Consider the following 5,874-nt stretch of genomic DNA (forward strand, 5'->3'; position numbering starts at 1 on the left):
CCCCCCCACCCCAACCCCCAACCCCACAGGGAGGAAGGGGGGAGGGAGGAAGGGGGGAGGGGGGAGGGAGGGAGGAAGGGGGGAGGGAGGGAGGGAAGGAAGGGGGAGGGAAGGAAGGAAGGAAGGGAGGAGGGAAGGAAGGAAGGAAGGGGGGAGGGAGGGAGGGAGGAAGGAAGGTCAAAGTGTCCCCAGTAGCCAAAGCAGAAACAATGTGAGCAAAAAAATAAAGTCGAATTGGGTTATAACCCAAAGTATAAAATAAATATCCATGAATCCATAATGATATAAATGACTGTTAAAACTTATAACTGAGTAAGAAGAGACAAATGCACGTCGCAGTGATTTGAGTTAATGATACTTACGGTATATGTGAAAGTTGCTAAGAGTAAATCTTGGAAGTTCTGTAAGTTCTGTAACTATGTACAGTGACAGATATTAAGGAGACTCATGGTGGCCGTTCAGCAATGTAGCCACATCAATCATTGCGTCAGACACCAAAGCTCATATAATGCTGTATGTCAGTCATACCTCGGTACCAAATAAATCAGTGTGTAAGAAGAGGCAAATCCCCAGTGAGTGCAGAATTCAAATCCCGTTTGCAGATACCCCACTCTGAAGCAGGGAGCAGAACTCCTTGCTCCTGAAGTGCGCGCTGTGCGTGGAGATTCCTTCCAGGCAGGACAGTCAGAAAAGGGGGAAAAGGAGAAACTTCGCAGTGGAGAAACTGACAAAAGGCTACTGGCTGGTGCGCAGAGTCGCCGTCACTGGTCAGGAATCGTGTTAGTAGCAGGGCGCCTGGGTGGCTCAGTGGGTCAAGTGTCCGACTTCGGCTCAGGTCACGATCTCACGGTTTGTGAGTCCGAGCCCTGCGTGGGGCTCTGTGCTGACCCTCAGATTCTGTGTCTCCCTGTCCCTGCCCCACCCCCCTCACACTCTGTCTCTGTCTCCCTCTCTATCTCTCAAAGATAAATAAACATTTACAAAAGTTTCTTTAAATCATGTCGGTAGCATGCACTCTTGATGAAAATGGCACTTTTTTTCATAATCCCAATCTATTCATAGGGAAAAGCATCAGACAAATTCCCCTGGAGAAGCAGACTGCAACACACCTGACCGGTACTCCTCAAAATCCCAGACAAGGAAAGTCAAAAATCGTCACGGCCAAGACTACTGAACCTAGAGACATGATAACTGCACGCAGTGAGGTTCCCTGGAAGAGGTCCTGGAACAGAAAAAGGAGATCCGGGCAAAGAAGAAAACCCGAAGAGAGTGTATAAACTTTAGTTGACAACAATGTATCAAAAATTAAAAAATAAAGACATAAAAAAAACCATTGTGTCAATATTGGCTCACGAAATGTAACAAATTGTTACGAACTGTACGAATTGTTACGAATTGTCACCAATTGCAGTAGTGTAAGAGTTAAGCAGGGAAATCTGCCTGGAGGTGTATGGAATTCTGTACTAGGAGTTCAATTTTTCTCTAAGTCTTAACTGTTCTAAAACTCATGTCTAGTAGGGCTGTTGTTGGTTTTTGGTTTTTTTTTAAGTATAAGCAAGAAGCGGGAGAAAGACAAACTTTATCGGGAGGTTATGGACTTTCTGAGAGGGCAGTGGGCTGCTCCCCGGCTTGGGATGGGCATTTCCACCGATCTCATCCAGACCCCATAACTTTGGGTGAATGCCACAAACCCCCCACCCCCAGGCGCTGCTCTAATGCCCCTGCTACGAAGAGAAGCCCAGTTCCCTGTCTTTCCCCAAAGGTGCGGTGGGCTCGGCCTGGGGTTTCCCGCCTGTATCCCCCGGAAGAAGTGATGGCATCTTTCTGCGACTGTCTCCAAGTCAGGGCTGGGCCGTCATCGCCTCACGGCAGACCCCGCGGCCGCATCCCTTTGGCTCCTACCCTGCAGACGCAGCGGCTGCCGGTTGGTTGCGAGGTCTCCCTGCCGCGCTTCCGAAGGTCACAGCTGGCGCTCCCCGCTTCCCGTGGTACCTGCGGGGGCCCCTGCGAGTCTGCTGTGTCCTTGCCGGTTCATCAAAGATCCGCTTCTCAGCTGTTTTTTTGTTTGTTTGTTTTGGCAAACGTGCAGACCTGGAAAGCATAACATACTTATTCTTGTCACTGTTGGTAGAAAGATAGAGGCATAAGTTATGCTCAGTAAGCGCAGAAATCCCAAGTTCATTCATTCAGCTCAACCAATGTGTACAAATGAATGAACGAACTGTCACTGATGCCAGCCTCAAGATACGTAGTACCACCAGCCTTGTGCGTGTGCGTGTCCATGTGTGAGCGTGCGTGCATGTGCACATCTGCGCGCGTGAGCATGTGTGCGCACGCGCGAGCATGTGTGCGCACGCGCCTGTGTGTGCGTGCGTTGGTGTGTGTGCCCGTGCGTGCGTGCATGTGCGTGCCTGCCGGCTGGAGGTGGAACGCACATTTCCCATCCCTGCCGTTCGGAGCTGCGCGCCCGTCTCTGCGGTGTTTCCCGCTGCGCCCCCCTCTCCAGCCCCTCTGCGCTCGGCCCCCCGCAGTCCCTTCTAAGTGCTTCCTGCCGCCACTGACTCACTTTTTCCTGCTTTTTTCTCAGAGACACGTGGCCAACTTCTTGAACGTTCGTTCCTCCAATAGGAGCCCAGTCACGATTGCCACGTGGCTCATCTTAAGAAACAGCTGTGTCTTGGAGGGAGCGCGGAGGCTTCACCGGGTTCCAGGTGAACTTACCGATGGGCTGGGAGGGGCGCGCTGAGCCGGCTCCCGGGGACCCTCCTGCATTTGGCCAAAGGCTGTGAGCGCAGCCGGAGCCACCTGACCCCGGGTCTCGGGTCTCGTCTTCCCGGGAGCCGTTCCCACGCTTGTCGCAACACAGGCCGCTGAGCTCCACCCCAGGCTTTCTGATTCGGTGAGTCTGGGGTGGGGCCCGGGATTCTGCATCTTTAACAGGTCCCAGGTGCTACTGATGCTGCCTCTGGGGGGCCACCCTCAGAGCCTCTGGGTCCGGGGAGGCCTGGCTCCTACCTGCTTGGGATTGCGCGCCAAGAGCTGCAACGCAGGGAAAACCAGGCTGTGCTCAGCCCACGCCCCACTCCCTGAACCCCCACCCCACCCCGTCCCCACCCTCAAGACCCTCCACCAGGCCTCCTGTCTGAGATCTTTACTGAGAGAGGAAGGAACCCTTCCCAGGACTCAGGGCTCCCAGATCCTTCCACCAGTTTGGGTGCCCTTTGGTCCATAGCTCTGGCAGGCCTCCTGGACAGTGAGACGCTCAGGGTATCATGGTTAAGCCACAGGCTTCGGGGCCAGAAAGGCGTGGGCAGGCCACTAAGTAGCTCTCAAAAAGAGGTTGAAATTAGGATGTTTCTCGCGGGGCTGAGGGGCTCGTGCGGGTTTACACGGCTCAGTGGAGACAAGGTGTGGAGCGTGGTGTCTGGTCCACGGCGGCCCCCGCACTTTAAGTGGCCTTCCCTCGGATGGCGATGCTGTGGGTGGGGAGGGTGGGAGTCCTGGGTCGAGCTCAGCTGGGAGCAGACCCTTCCGGGAGCCCCTGACTAATGGGTGGGGCCTGGGGGCCTTGTGGGCACCACGCTAAGTTCACCCCATAACTAAGCCTCACAGTGAACGAGGGAGGGTCCCTCCGCCCCCCGCCCCCCCCCCCCCCCCGTTCCTCACACCCTCCTGACCCTGAATTTCAACGGTCCCGCTACCTGTGCCTCTTTAGTCATCCAGGATTTCTCCTCCTCAGCAGCACTGACGTTTGGGGCCAGCGGATTCTCGGTGTGGGGGCCTATGCCAGCACCATGGGGTGTTTGGCAACACTGTTGCCCGTCCCGGCTGGATGCCAGCAGCACCCTTCCCCTCGAGCGGGGACGGCCTCCCGGAAGCAGAACAGCCTGACGGAACCACCAGCGTGGACGGTGGGCTCCGTGTGGTGGCTCCCAGGCCGGGCACACAGTAGGTGCTCATGAAAGGGAAACGGAGCGCATCCTGGCGGCCTGATGGGGCCCTGTGCTCAGCATCTCACGCGGGTCGTGCCGTTTGACCTTCCCCACGTGTATGAGGAAGACTCGCATGAGGGACGGGGAAAGCCAGGCACAGCGGGGAGGCCACTTGCCCAGGGTCCCCTGGCTGCTTAGCAACAGAGTCTGGACTTGAACTGCACGCTCTGTCCTGTCTGATGGGCCGTGCGGAGGCCAGGTGACATCTCCTGTCCCCCGGGCTTCCTCAGTACCTGGGAGACAGCGCCCGCATCCGGCTGGCCCCGTGGCCTCGCCAGGTCTCCCCCTGTTTTCCGTCCTGCCTCTCCTCTGCTGAGCGCCTGTCCTCAGGCCGTCGTCCTCCAAGGAAACCCTGCTGTTGAAGGCATGACTTCGGTGCTAAGTCATGCTTCCCATGAAGGTCAGACGGCCCTTGCTTTGCACCCGGAGCCCCGAGCGGCCAGCCCTCCCGAGGCAGGACGTGTAGACTGGCTTGAACAGCACGAAAGCCCCGGAGAAATGGGTGTTGATGACCACACGGCACTGGGACGCGGAAGGAAGTCCTTCCAGGTGGAAAAGCCAAAATGAAACAGGGCTCAGGTTCTGGAACAAAGGGCACATGAGTCACGGTAAGTGAAGCAGTGAATTTCCTGTCCCCCTTTCTGTCGACACACTTGTAATGGTAAGATGAGCCATGTTTGGGGCCCCCAGGCGCTCGGTCAGTTAAGCGTCTGGCTCTTGGTTTTGGCTCAGGTCGTGATCTCACAGGTTCATGAAATCAAGCCTCGGATTGGGCCCTATGCTGTCAGCATGGAGCCTGCTTGGGATTCTCTCTCTCTCTCCCTCTACTCTGCTCCTCTGCATGCTCTCTCTGTCTCTCTCTCAAAAATAAAGAAATAAACTTAAAAACAAAAGGTGAACCATGTTGGGAGGGCAATCAGAACGATTGGAATCTGACCCAAGCGTGTCTGACCAACGACCCGGTCACCTCACTGAGGACTGACATCTGCATCATCCAGGAGCCTGCAGCTTGGGGTGACATTAATACCGCGGGGTGCCAGGGAGAGGTTTCGCTTGACAGGAATGCAGTGCTCCAAATGTTCTGCTTCCTAGAAATTATCCTGGGCTCGTGGGTCACAACTCAAACTCCTTGACCCACTTACAAGCAGGTCAAAACAGCCCCAGTTATAAGCAAGCATCTCCCTCCTAAATGAGAGGAACGGGGCAATGGTTGTTTTCGTTAATTTGAGAGAGGGAGCAAGTGTGTGAGCATGGGGGAGCGGGGGCAGAGGAAGGGGGAGAGAGGGAGAGAGAGAATCTTAAGCAGGATCCACGCTCAACGCTGAGCCTGATGTGGGGCTCGATCCCCAGACCATGAGATCATGACCTGAGTCCCCCAGGTGCCCCGGGACAGTGATCTCTAAGTGACCGCCACCTCGGGTCCAGGGATGTCCCTGCCTGGTGGTGTTTTCTCTCCTGAAATGACATGATCTCCCCCTTCTGAGAGTTCAGTAAACTCAAAAGTTCCCCTGGGTGCCCTCCAGGGAGGAATTTCACTCTGTATCTGTGCTCTGTGTTCTAGAAATATCCTGCACTTGTGAGCAATCTGACATAGACTTTCCAACTAGACCCTTGGCAGTAAAATTTGCCAAAGAAGGGACAGGAGAGATGAGCGGCTCTCCTGACGGAGTGTCCCCAGGCCCACTGCTCCGGGTGGCGTGGCCTCTGTAGAAAGACAGCCCTTGCTCTCTGCACACCGTCAGGTGCCCCCGTGCCACTCTGTGTCACTCGGGGGGATGTGGGCCACCCGATGGGGTGGCCCTCCCTCTGTGGCCTTGAGCCCCGTGAGAAAAGGGAGGGTGAGGACAGCGGGTTTGCACACAGAGGGAGACAGAAAGTGACA

At 55.7% G+C, this 5,874-nt stretch overlaps 1 long non-coding RNA gene across 1 annotated transcript; it reads left to right on the forward strand.

Moving 5' to 3' along the window:
* Positions 1-327: 327 nt before the first annotated feature.
* LOC121014279 (uncharacterized) lies at positions 328-1,329 on the forward strand. Its single transcript, XR_005783137.1, has 2 exons — positions 328-745; positions 1,063-1,329. It is a non-coding gene; the product is annotated as an uncharacterized LOC121014279 (long non-coding RNA).
* The last annotated feature ends 4,545 nt before the right edge of the window (positions 1,330-5,874 follow it).

This window comes from Herpailurus yagouaroundi, unplaced genomic scaffold (genome assembly GCF_014898765.1).
Source record: "Herpailurus yagouaroundi ecotype Mexico unplaced genomic scaffold, PumYag 202, whole genome shotgun sequence".
In the NCBI taxonomy this organism is placed as follows: Eukaryota; Metazoa; Chordata; class Mammalia; order Carnivora; family Felidae; genus Herpailurus; species Herpailurus yagouaroundi.